The following is a 15,050-nucleotide window of genomic DNA, read 5'->3' on the forward strand; positions in this document are numbered from 1 at the left end:
TGAATGTAAATGCGACACTTCCTTGCAAGGAAATAGCGTTTGCGAATGCCTACCTATCATAGCAATAGAGTTCTAATGCTTCTTAAAACGCGATATCGCATCTGATTTCTATATTTCATGGTAAGGTATAATATGATTTGCGAAGTGTTATGTATTCCTCGTCTACACTTCAAATGAATGTAAATGCGACACTTTCTTGTATGGAAATAGCGTTTGCAGATGTCTACCTATCGTAGCAATAGAGTTCTAATGCTTCTTAAAACGCGATATCGCATCTCATTTCTATGTTTCATGGTAAGATATAATATGATTTGCGAAGTGTCATGTATTCCTTGCCTACACTTCAAATGAATGTAAATGCGACAGTTCCTTGGTAGGAAATAGCGTTTGTAGATGTCTAGCTATCGTAGCAATAGAGTTCTAATGCTTCTTAAAACGCGATATCGCATCTCATTTCTATGTTTCATGGTAAGATATAATATGATTTGCGAAGTGTTATGTATTCCTCGTCTACACTTCAAATGAATGTAAATGCGACACTTCCTTGCAAGGCAATAGCGTTTGCAGATGTCTACGTATCGTAGCAATAGAGTTCTTATGATTCTTAAAACGCGATATCGCATCTCATTTCTATGTTTCATGGTAAGGTATAATATGATTTGCGAAGTGTTATGTATTCCTCGTCTACACTTCAAATGAATGTTAATGCGACACTTCCTTGTAAGGGAATAGCGTTTGCAGATGTCTACCTATCGCAACAATAGATTTGTAATGCTTCTTAAAACGCGATATCGCATCTCATTTCTATGTTTCATGGTAAGATATAATATGATTTGCGAAGTGTCATGTATTCCTCGTCTACACTTCAAATGAATGTGAATGCGACACTTTCTTGCAAGGAAATAGCGTTTGCGAATGTCTACCTATCGTAGCAATAGTGTTCTAATGCTTCTTAAAACGCGGTATCGCATCTCAATTCTATGTTTCATGGTAAGATATATTATGATTTGCGAAGTGTTATGTATTCCTCGTCTACACTTCAAATGAATGTAAATGCGACACTTCCTTGCAAGGAAATAGCGTTTGCGAATGTCTGCCTATCATAGCAATAGTGTTCTAATTCTTCTTAAAACGCGATATCGCATCTCATCTCTATGTTTCATGGTAAGATATAATATGATTTGCGAAGTGTTATGTATTCCTCGTCTACACTTCAAATGAATGTAAATGCGACACTTCCTTGCAAGGAAATAGCGTTTGCAGATGTCTACGAATCGAAGCAATAGAGTTCAAATGCTTCTTAAAACGCGATATCGCATCTCATTTCTATGTTTCATGGTAAGATATATCATGATTTGCGAAGTGTTATGTATTCCTCGTCTACACTTCAAATGAATGTAAATGCGACACTTCCTTGCAAGGAAATAGCGTTTACAGATGTCTACGTATCGTAGCAATAGAGTTCGCATGATTCTTAAAACGCGATATCACATCTCATTTCTATGTTTCATGGTAAGATATAATATGATTTGCGAAGTGTTATGTATTCCTCGTCTACACTTCAAATGAATGTGAATGCGAAACTTCCTCGCTAGGAAATAGCGTTTGCAGATGTCTACGTATCGTAGCAATAGATTTCTAATGCTTCTTAAAACGCGATATCGCATCTCATTTCTATGTTTCATGGTAAGATATAATATGAATTGCGAAGTGTCATGTATACCTCGTCTACACTTCAAATGAATGTAAATGCGACACTTCCTTGCAAGGAAATAGCGTTTGCGAATGTCTATCTATCGTAGCAATAGTGTTCTAATGCTGCTTAAAACGCGATATCGCATCTCATTTCTATGCTTCATGGTAAGATATAATATGATTTGCGAAGTGTTATGCATTCCTCGTCTACGATTCAAATGAATGTAAATGCGACACTTCCTTGCAAGGAAATAGCGTTTGCAGATGTCTACGTATCGTAGCAATAGATTTCTTATGATTCTTAAAACGCGATATCACATCTCATTTCTATGTTTCATGGTAAGATATAATATGATTAGCGAAGTGTTATGTATTCCTCGTCTACACTTCAAATGAATGTGAATGCGACACTTCCTTGCAAGGAAATAGCGTTTGCGAATGTCTACCTATCGTAGCAATAGTGTTCTAATGCTTCTTAAAACGCGATATCGCATCTCATTTCTATGTTTCATGGTAAGATATAATATGATTTGCGAAGTGTCATGTATTCCTCGTTTACACTTCAAATGAATGTAAATGCGACACTTCCTTGCAAGGAAATAGCGTTTGCAAACGTCTACCTACCGTAGCAATAGAGTTCTTATGATTCTTAGAACGCGATATCGCATCTCATTTCTATGTTTCATGGTAAGATATAATATGATTTGCGAAGTGTTATGTATTCCTCGTCTACACTTCAAATGAATGTGAATGCGACACTTACTTGCAAGGAAATAGCGTTTGCAGATGTCTACGTATCGTAGCAATAGAGTTCTTATGATACTTAGAACGCGATATCGCATCTCATTTCTATGTTTCATGGTAAGATATAATATGATTTGCGAAGTGTTATGTATTCCTCTTCTACACTTCAAATAAATGTAAATGCGACACTTCCTTGCAAGGAAATAGCGTTTGCAGATGTCTACGTATCGTAGCAATAGATTTCTTATGATTCTTAAAACGCGATATCGCATCTCATTTCTATGTTTCATGGTAAGATATAATATTCATTGCGAAGTGTTATGCATTCCTCGTCTACGAGTGAAATGAATGTAAATGCGACACTTCTTTGCAAGGAAATAGCGTTTGCAGATGTCTACGTATCGTAGCAATAGAGTTCAAATGCTTCTTAAAACGCGATATCGCATCTCATTTCTATGTTTCATGGTAAGATATAATATGATTTGCGAAGTGTTATGTATTCCTCGTCTACACTTCAAATGAATGTAAATGCGACACTTCCTTGCAAGGAAATAGCGTTTGCGAATGCCTACCTATCATAGCAATAGAGTTCTAATGCTTCTTAAAACGCGATATCGCATCTGATTTCTATATTTCATGGTAAGGTATAATATGATTTGCGAAGTGTTATGTATTCCTCGTCTACACTTCAAATGAATGTAAATGCGACACTTTCTTGTATGGAAATAGCGTTTGCAGATGTCTACCTATCGTAGCAATAGAGTTCTAATGCTTCTTAAAACGCGATATCGCATCTCATTTCTATGTTTCATGGTAAGATATAATATGATTTGCGAAGTGTCATGTATTCCTTGCCTACACTTCAAATGAATGTAAATGCGACAGTTCCTTGGTAGGAAATAGCGTTTGTAGATGTCTAGCTATCGTAGCAATAGAGTTCTAATGCTTCTTAAAACGCGATATCGCATCTCATTTCTATGTTTCATGGTAAGATATAATATGATTTGCGAAGTGTTATGTATTCCTCGTCTACACTTCAAATGAATGTAAATGCGACACTTCCTTGCAAGGCAATAGCGTTTGCAGATGTCTACGTATCGTAGCAATAGAGTTCTTATGATTCTTAAAACGCGATATCGCATCTCATTTCTATGTTTCATGGTAAGGTATAATATGATTTGCGAAGTGTTATGTATTCCTCGTCTACACTTCAAATGAATGTTAATGCGACACTTCCTTGTAAGGGAATAGCGTTTGCAGATGTCTACCTATCGCAACAATAGATTTGTAATGCTTCTTAAAACGCGATATCGCATCTCATTTCTATGTTTCATGGTAAGATATAATATGATTTGCGAAGTGTCATGTATTCCTCGTCTACACTTCAAATGAATGTAAATGCGACAGTTCCTTGGTAGGAAATAGCGTTTGTAGATGTCTAGCTATCGTAGCAATAGAGTTCTAATGCTTCTTAAAACGCGATATCGCATCTCATTTCTATGTTTCATGGTAAGATATAATATGATTTGCGAAGTGTTATGTATTCCTCGTCTACACTTCAAATGAATGTAAATGCGACACTTCCTTGCAAGGCAATAGCGTTTGCAGATGTCTACGTATCGTAGCAATAGAGTTCTTATGATTCTTAAAACGCGATATCGCATCTCATTTCTATGTTTCATGGTAAGGTATAATATGATTTGCGAAGTGTTATGTATTCCTCGTCTACACTTCAAATGAATGTTAATGCGACACTTCCTTGTAAGGGAATAGCGTTTGCAGATGTCTACCTATCGCAACAATAGATTTGTAATGCTTCTTAAAACGCGATATCGCATCTCATTTCTATGTTTCATGGTAAGATATAATATGATTTGCGAAGTGTCATGTATTCCTCGTCTACACTTCAAATGAATGTGAATGCGACACTTTCTTGCAAGGAAATAGCGTTTGCGAATGTCTACCTATCGTAGCAATAGTGTTCTAATGCTTCTTAAAACGCGGTATCGCATCTCAATTCTATGTTTCATGGTAAGATATATTATGATTTGCGAAGTGTTATGTATTCCTCGTCTACACTTCAAATGAATGTAAATGCGACACTTCCTTGCAAGGAAATAGCGTTTGCGAATGTCTGCCTATCATAGCAATAGTGTTATAATTCTTCTTAAAACGCGATATCGCATCTCATCTCTATGTTTCATGGTAAGATATAATATGATTTGCGAAGTGCTATGTATTCCTCGTCTACACTTCAAATGAATGTAAATGCGACACTTCCTTGCAAGGAAATAGCGTTTGCAGATGTCTACGAATCGAAGCAATAGAGTTCAAATGCTTCTTAAAACGCGATATCGCATCTCATTTCTATGTTTCATGGTAAGATATATCATGATTTGCGAAGTGTTATGTATTCCTCGTCTACACTTCAAATGAATGTAAATGCGACACTTCCTTGCAAGGAAATAGCGTTTACAGATGTCTACGTATCGTAGCAATAGAGTTCGCATGATTCTTAAAACGCGATATCACATCTCATTTCTATGCTTCATGGTAAGATATAATATGATTTGCGAAGTGTTATGCATTCCTCGTCTACGATTCAAATGAATGTAAATGCGACACTTCCTTGCAAGGAAATAGCGTTTGCAGATGTCTACGTATCGTAGCAATAGATTTCTTATGATTCTTAAAACGCGATATCACATCTCATTTCTATGTTTCATGGTAAGATATAATATGATTAGCGAAGTGTTATGTATTCCTCGTCTACACTTCAAATGAATGTGAATGCGACACTTCCTTGCAAGGAAATAGCGTTTGCGAATGTCTACCTATCGTAGCAATAGTGTTCTAATGCTTCTTAAAACGCGATATCGCATCTCATTTCTATGTTTCATGGTAAGATATAATATGATTTGCGAAGTGTCATGTATTCCTCGTTTACACTTCAAATGAATGTAAATGCGACACTTCCTTGCAAGGAAATAGCGTTTGCAAACGTCTACCTACCGTAGCAATAGAGTTCTAATGCTTCTTAAAACGCGATATCGCATCTGATTTCTATATTTCATGGTATGGTATAATATGATTTGCGAAGTGTTATGTATTCCTCGTCTACACTTCAAATGAATGTAAATGCGACACTTCCTTGTAAGGAAATAGCGTTTGCAGATGTCTACCTATCGTAGCAATAGAGTTCTAATGCTTCTTAAAACGCGATATCGCATCTCATTTCTATGTTTCATGGTAAGATATAATATGATTTGCGAAGTGTTATGTATTCCTCGTCTACACTTCAAATGAATGTTAATGCGACACTTCCTTGAAAGGGACTAGCATTTGCAGATGTCTACCTATCGCAGCAATAGATTTGTAATGCTTCTTAAAACGCGATATCGCATTTCATTTCTATGTTTCATGGTAAGATATAATATGATTTGCGAAGTGTCATGTATTCCTCGTCTACACTTCAAATGAATGTAAATGCGACACTTACTTGCAAGGAATTAGCGATGCAGATGTCTAGGTATCGTAGCAATAGAGTTCTAATGCTTCTTAAAACGCGATATCGCATCTCATTTCTGTGTTTCATGGTAAGATATAATATGATTTGCGAAGTGTTATGTATTCCCCGTCTACACTTCAAATGAATGTAAATGCGACACTTCCTTGCAAGGAAATAGCGTTTGCGAATGTCTACCTATCATAGCAATAGTGTTCTAATGCTTCTTAATACGCGATATCGCATCTGATCTCTATGTTTCATGGTAAGATATAATATGATTTGCGAAGTGTTATGTATTCCTCGTCTACACTTCAAATGAATGTAAATGCGATACTTCCTTGCAAGGAAATAGCGTTTGCAGATGTCTACGTATCGAAGCAATAGAGTTCAAACGCTTCTTAAAACGCGATATCGCATCTCATTTCTATGTTTCATGGTAAGATATATTATGATTTGCGAAGTGTTATGTATTCCTCGTCTACACTTCAAATGAATGTAAATGCGACACTTCCTTGCAAGGAAATAGCGTTTGCGAATGTCTATCTATCGTAGCAATATTGTTCTAATGCTGCTTAAAACGCGATATCGCATCTCATTTCTATGCTTCATGGTAAGATATAATATGATTTGCGAAGTGTTATGCATTCCTCGTCTACGATTCAAATGAATGTAAATGCGACACTTCCTTGCAAGGAAATAGCGTTTGCAGATGTCTACGTATCGTAGCAATAGATTTCTTATGATTCTTAAAACGCGATATCACATCTCATTTCTATGTTTCATGGTAAGATATAGTATGATTAGCGAAGTGTTATGTATTCCTCGTCTACACTTCAAATGAATGTGAATGCGACACTTCCTTGCAAGGAAATAGCGTTTGCGAATGTCTACCTATCGTAGCAATAGTGTTCTAATGCTTCTTAAAACGCGATATCGCATCTCATTTCTATGTTTCATGGTAAGATATAATATGATTTGCGAAGTGTCATGTATTCCTCGTCTACACTTCAAATGAATGTAAATGCGACACTTCCTTGCAAGGAAATAGCGTTTGCAAACATCTACCTACCGTAGCAATAGAGTTCTAATGCTTCTTAAAACGCGATATCGCATCTGATTTCTATATTTCATGGTATGGTATAATATGATTTGCGAAGTGTTATGTATTCCTCGTCTACACTTCAAATGAATGTAAATGCGACACTTCCTTGTAAGGAAATAGCGTTTGCAGATGTCTACCTATCGTAGCAATAGAGTTCTAATGCTTCTTAAAACGCGATATCGCATCTCATTTCTATGTTTCATGGTAAGATATAATATGATTTGCGAAGTGTCATGTATTCCTTGCCTACACTTCAAATGAATGTAAATGCGACAGTTCCTTGGTAGGAAATAGCGTTTGCAGATGTCTAGCTATCGTAGCAATAGAGTTCTTATGATTCTTAAAACGTGATATCGCATCTCATTTCTATGTTCATGGTAAGGTATAATATGATTTGCGAAGTGTTATGTATTCCTCGTCTACACTTCAAATGAATGTTAATGCGACACTTCCTTGTAAGGGAATAGCATTTGCAGATGTCTACCTATCGCAGCAATAGATTTGTAATGCTTCTTAAAACGCGATATCGCATCTCATTTCTATGTTTCATGGTAAGATATAATATGATTTGCGAAGTGTCATGTATTCCTCGTTTACACTTCAAATGAATGTAAATGCGACACTTCCTTGCAAGGAAATAGCGTTTGCAAACGTCTACCTACCGTAGCAATAGAGTTCTAATGCTTCTTAAAACGCGATATCGCATCTGATTTCTATATTTCATGGTATGGTATAATATGATTTGCGAAGTGTTATGTATTCCTCGTCTACACTTCAAATGAATGTAAATGCGACACTTCCTTGTAAGGAAATAGCGTTTGCAGATGTCTACCTATCGTAGCAATAGAGTTCTAATGCTTCTTAAAACGCGATATCGCATCTCATTTCTATGTTTCATGGTAAGATATAATATGATTTGCGAAGTGTCATGTATTCCTTGCCTACACTTCAAATGAATGTAAATGCGACAGTTCCTTGGTAGGAAATAGCGTTTGCAGATGTCTAGCTATCGTAGCAATAGAGTTCTTATGATTCTTAAAACGCGATATCGCATCTCATTTCTATGTTTCATGGTAAGGTATAATATGATTTGCGAAGTGTTATGTATTCCTCGTCTACACTTCAAATGAATGTTAATGCGACACTTCCTTGTAAGGGACTAGCATTTGCAGATGTCTACCTATCGCAGCAATAGATTTGTAATGCTTCTTAAAACGCGATATCGCATTTCATTTCTATGTTTCATGGTAAGATATAATATGATTTGCGAAGTGTCATGTATTCCTCGTCTACACTTCAAATGAATGTAAATGCGACACTTGCAAGGAATTAGCGATGCAGATGTCTAGGTATCGTAGCAATAGAGTTCTAATGCTTCTTAAAACGCGATATTGCATCTCATTTCTATGTTTCATGGTAAGATATAATATGATTTGCGAAGTGTTATGTATTCCTCGTCTACACTTCAAATGAATGTAAATGCGACACTTCCTTGCAAGGAAATAGCGTTTGCAGATGTCTACGTATCGTAGCAATAGAGTTCTTATGATTCTTAAAACGCGATATCGCATCTCATTTCTATGTTTCATGGTAAGATATAATATTCATTGCGAAGTGTTATGCATTCCTCGTCTACGATTGAAATGAATGTAAATGCGACACTTCCTTGCAAGGAAATAGCGTTTGCAGATGTCTACGTATCGTAGCAATAGAGTTCAAATGCTTCTTAAAACGCGATATCGCATCTCATTTCTATGTTTCATGGTAAGATATAATATGATTTGCGAAGTGTTATGTATTCCCCGTCTACACTTCAAATGAATGTAAATGCGACACTTCCTTGCAAGGAAATAGCGTTTGCGAATGTCTACCTATCATAGCAATAGTGTTCTAATGCTTCTTAATACGCGATATCGCATCTCATCTCTATGTTTCATGGTAAGATATAATATGATTTGCGAAGTGTTATGTATTCCTCGTCTACACTTCAAATGAATGTAAATGCGATACTTCCTTGCAAGGAAATAGCGTTTGCAGATGTCTACGTATCGAAGCAATAGAGTTCAAACGCTACTTAGAACGCGATATCGCATCTCATTTCTATGTTTCATGGTAAGATATATTATGATTTGCGAAGTGTTATGTATTCCTCGTCTACACTTCAAATGAATGTAAATGCGACACTTCCTTGCAAGGAAATAGCGTTTGCGAATGTCTATCTATCGTAGCAATATTGTTCTAATGCTGCTTAAAACGCGATATCGCATCTCATTTCTATGCTTCATGGTAAGATATAATATGATTTGCGAAGTGTTATGCATTCCTCGTCTACGATTCAAATGAATGTAAATGCGACACTTCCTTGCAAGGAAATAGCGTTTGCAGATGTCTACGTATCGTAGCAATAGATTTCTTATGATTCTTAAAACGCGATATCACATCTCATTTCTATGTTTCATGGTAAGATATAGTATGATTAGCGAAGTGTTATGTATTCCTCGTCTACACTTCAAATGAATGTGAATGCGACACTTCCTTGCAAGGAAATAGCGTTTGCGAATGTCTACCTATCGTAGCAATAGTGTTCTAATGCTTCTTAAAACGCGATATCGCATCTCATTTCTATGTTTCATGGTAAGATATAATATGATTTGCGAAGTGTCATGTATTCCTCGTCTACACTTCAAATGAATGTAAATGCGACACTTCCTTGCAAGGAAATAGCGTTTGCAACCATCTACCTACCGTAGCAATAGAGTTCTAATGCTTCTTAAAACGCGATATCGCATCTGATTTCTATATTTCATGGTATGGTATAATATGATTTGCGAAGTGTTATGTATTCCTCGTCTACACTTCAAATGAATGTAAATGCGACACTTCCTTGTAAGGAAATAGCGTTTGCAGATGTCTACCTATCGTAGCAATAGAGTTCTAATGCTTCTTAAAACGCGATATCGCATCTCATTTCTATGTTTCATGGTAAGATATAATATGATTTGCGAAGTGTCATGTATTCCTTGCCTACACTTCAAATGAATGTAAATGCGACAGTTCCTTGGTAGGAAATAGCGTTTGCAGATGTCTAGCTATCGTAGCAATAGAGTTCTTATGATTCTTAAAACGTGATATCGCATCTCATTTCTATGTTTCATGGTAAGGTATAATATGATTTGCGAAGTGTTATGTATTCCTCGTCTACACTTCAAATGAATGTTAATGCGACACTTCCTTGTAAGGGAATAGCATTTGCAGATGTCTACCTATCGCAGCAATAGATTTGTAATGCTTCTTAAAACGCGATATCGCATCTCATTTCTATGTTTCATGGTAAGATATAATATGATTTGCGAAGTGTCATGTATTCCTCGTCTACACTTCAAATGAATGTAAATGCGATACTTACTTGCAAGGAATTAGCGATGCAGATGTCTAGGTATCGTAGCAATAGAGTTCTAATGCTTCTTAAAACGCGATATCGCATCTCATTTCTATGTTTCATGGTAAGATATAATATGATTTGCGAAGTGTTATGTATTCCTCGTCTACACTTCAAATGAATGTAAATGCGACACTTCCTTGCAAGGAAATAGCGTTTGCGAATGTCTACCTATCATAGCAATAGTTTTCTAATGCTTCTTAATACGCGATATCGCATCTCATCTCTATGTTTCATGGTAAGATATAATATGATTTGCGAAGTGTTATGTATTCCTCGTCTACACTTCAAATGAATGTAAATGCGACACTTCCTTGCAAGGAAATAGCGTTTGCAGATGTCTACGTATCGAAGCAATAGAGTTCAAATGCTTCTTAAAACGCGATATCGCATCTCATTTCTATGTTTCATGGTAAGATATATTATGATTTGCGAAGTGTTATGTATTCCTCGTCTACACTTCAAATGAATGTAAATGCGACACTTCCTTGCAAGGAAATAGCGTTTGCGAATGTCTATCTATCGTAGCAATATTGTTCTAATGCTGCTTAAAACGCGATATCGCATCTCATTTCTATGCTTCATGGTAAGATATAATATGATTTGCGAAGTGTTATGCATTCCTCGTCTACGATTCAAATGAATGTAAATGCGACACTTCCTTGCAAGGAAATAGCGTTTGCAGATGTCTACGTATCGTAGCAATAGATTTCTTATGATTCTTAAAACGCGATATCACATCTCATTTCTATGTTTCATGGTAAGATATAGTATGATTAGCGAAGTGTTATGGATTCCTCGTCTACACTTCAAATGAATGTGAATGCGACACTTCCTTGCAAGGAAATAGCGTTTGCGAATGTCTACCTATCGTAGCAATAGTGTTCTAATGCTTCTTAAAACGCGATATCGCATCTCATTTCTATGTTTCATGGTAAGATATAATATGATTTGCGAAGTGTTATGTATTCCTCGTCTACACTTCAAATGAATGTAAATGCGACACTTCCTTGCAAGGAAATAGCGTTTGCGAATGTCTATCTATCGTAGCAATATTGTTCTAATGCTGCTTAAAACGCGATATCGCATCTCATTTCTATGCTTCATGGTAAGATATAATATGATTTGCGAAGTGTTATGCATTCCTCGTCTACATTTCAAATGAATGTTAATGCGACACTTCCTTGTAAGGGAATAGCATTTGCAGATGTCTACCTATCGCAGCAATAGATTTGTAATGCTTCTTAAAACGCGACATCGCATCTCATTTCTATGTTTCATGGTAAGATATAATATGATTTGCGAAGTGTTATGTATTCCTCGTCTACACTTCAAATGAATGTAAATGCGACACTTCCTTGCAAGGAAATAGCGTTTGCAGATGTCTACGTATCGAAACAATAGAGTTCAAATGCTTCTTAAAACGCGATATTGCATCTCATTTCTATGTTTCATGGTAAGATATATTATGATTTGCGAAGTGTTATGTATTCCTCGTCTACACTTCAAATGAATGTAAATGCGACACTTCCTTGCAAGGAAATAGCGTTTGCAGATGTCTACGTATCGTAGCAATAGAGTTCTTATGATTCTTAAAACGCGATATCGCATCTCATTTCTATGTTTCATGGTAAGATATAATATGATTTGCGAATTGTTATGTATTCCTCGCCTACACTTCAAATGAATGTGGATGCGAAACTTCCTCGCTAGGAAATAGCGTTTGCAGATGTCTGCGTATCGTAGCAATAGATTTCTAATGTTTCTTAAAACGCGATATCGCATCTCATTTCTATGTTTCATGGTAAGATATAATATGAATTGAGAAGTGTCATGTATACCTCGTCTTCACTTCAAATGAATGTAAATGCGACACTTCCTTGCAAGGAAATAGCGGTTGCGAATGTCTATCTATCGTAGCAATATTGTTCTAATGCTGCTTAAAAGGCGATATCGCATCTCATTTCTATGTTTCATGGTAAGATATAATATGATTTGCGAAGTGTTATGCATTCCTCGTCTACGATTCAAATGAATGTAAATGCGACACTTCCTTGCAAGGAAATAGCGTTTGCAGATGTCTACGTATCGTAGCAATAGAGATCAAATGCTTCTTAAAACGCGATATCGCATCTCATTTCTATGTTTCATGGTAAGATATAATATGATTTGCGAAGTGTTATGTATTCCTCGTCTACACTTCAAATGAATGTAAATGCGACACTTCCTTGCAAGGAAATAGCGTTTGCGAATGTCTACCTATCGTAGCAATAGTGTTCTAATGCTGCTCAAAACGCGATATCGCATCTCATTTCTATGTTTCATGGTAAGATATAATATGATTTGCGAAGTGTCATGTATTCCTCGTCTACACTTCAAATGAATGTAAATGCGACACTTCCTTGCAAGGAAATAGCGTTTGCAAACGTCTACCTACCGTAGCAATAGAGTTCTAATGCTTCTTAAAACGCGGTATCGCATCTCATTTCTATGTTTCATGGTAAGATATATTATGATTTGCGAAGTGTTATGTATTCCTCGTCTACACTTCAAATGAATGTAAATGCGACACTTACTTGCAAGGAAATAGCGTTTGCAGATGTCTACGTATCGTAGCAATAGAGTTCTTATGATTCTTAGAACGCGATATCGCATCTCATTTCTATGTTTCATGGTAAGATATAATATGATTTGCGAAGTGCTATGTATTCCTCTTCTACACTTCAAATAAATGTAAATGCGACACTTCCATGCAAGGAAATAGCGTTTGCAGATGTCTACGTATCGTAGCAATAGATTTCTTATGATTCTTAAAACGCGATATCGCATCTCATTTCTATGTTTCATGGTAAGATATAATATTCATTGCGAAGTGTTATGCATTCCTCGTCTACGATTGAAATGAATGTAAATGCGACACTTCTTTGCAAGGATATAGCGTTTGCAGATGTCTACGTATCGTAGCAATAGAGTTCAAATGCTTCTTAAAACGCGATATCGCATCTCATTTCTATGTTTCATGGTAAGATATAATATGATTTGCGAAGTGTTATGTATTCCTCGTCTACACTTCAAATGAATGTAAATGCGACACTTCCTTGCAAGGAAATAGCGTTTGCGAATGTCTACCTATCATAGCAATAGAGTTCTAATGCTTCTTAAAACGCGATATCGCATCTGATTTCTATATTTCATGGTAAAGTATAATATGATTTGCGAAGTGTTATGTATTCCTCGTCTACACTTCAAATGAATGTAAATGCGACGCTTCCTTGTAAGGAAATAGCGTTTGCAGATGTCTACCTATCGTAGCAATAGAGTTCTAATGCTTCTTAAAACGCGATATCGCATCTCATTTCTATGTTTCATGGTTAGATATAATATGATTTGCGAAGTGTCATGTATTCCTTGCCTACACTTCAAATGAATGTAAATGCGACAGTTCCTTGGTAGGTAATAGCGTTTGTAGATGTCTAGCTATCGTAGCAATAGAGTTCTAATGCTTCTTAAAACGCGATCTCGCATCTCATTTCTATGTTTCATGGTAAGATATAATACGATTTGCGAAGTGTTATGTATTCCTCGTCTACACTTCAAATGAATGTAAATGCGACACTTCCTTGCAAGGAAATAGCGTTTGCAGATGTCTACGTATCGAAGCAATAGGGTTCAAATGCTTCTTAAAACGCGATATCGCATCTCATTTCTATGTTTCATGGTAAGATATATTATGATTTGCGAAGTGTTATGTATTCCTCGTCTACACTTCAAATGAATGTAAATGCGACACTTACTTGCAAGGAAATAGCGTTTGCAGATGTCTACGAATCGTAGCAATAGAATTCTTATGATTCTTAAAACGCGATATCGCATCCCATTTCTATGTTTCATGGTAAGATATAATATGATTTGCGAAGTGTTATGTATTCCTCGTCTACACTTCAAATGAATGTAAATGCGACACTTCCTTGCAAGGAAATAGCGTTTGCAAACGTCTACCTACCGTAGCAATAGAGTTCTAATGCTTCTTAAAACGCGATATCGCATCTGATTTCTATAATTCGTGGTATGGTATAATATTCATTGCGAAGTGTTATGCATTCCTCGTATACGATTGAAATGAATGTAAATGCGACACTTCCTTGCAAGGAAATAGCGTTTGCAGATGTCTACGTAGCGTAGCAATAGAGATCAAATGCTTCTTAAAACGCGATATCGCATCTCATTCCTATGTTTCATGGTAAGATATAATATGATTTGCGAAGTGTTATGTATTCCTCGTCTACACTTCAAATGAATGTAAATGCGACACTTCCTTGCAAGGAAATAGCGTTTGCGAATGTCTACCTATCATAGCAATAGAGTTCTAATGCTTCTTAAAACGCGATATCGCATCTGATTTCTATATTTCATGGTAAAGTATAATATGATTTGCGAAGTGTTATGTATTCCTCGTCTACACTTAAAATGAATGTAAATGCGACACTTCCTTGTAAGGAAATAGCGTTTGCAGATGTCTACCTATCGTAGCAATAGAGTTATAATGCTTCTTAAAACGCGAT

This window comes from Xylocopa sonorina, unplaced genomic scaffold, assembly GCF_050948175.1.
Source record: "Xylocopa sonorina isolate GNS202 unplaced genomic scaffold, iyXylSono1_principal scaffold0050, whole genome shotgun sequence".
NCBI lineage: Eukaryota > Metazoa > Arthropoda > Insecta > Hymenoptera > Apidae > Xylocopa > Xylocopa sonorina.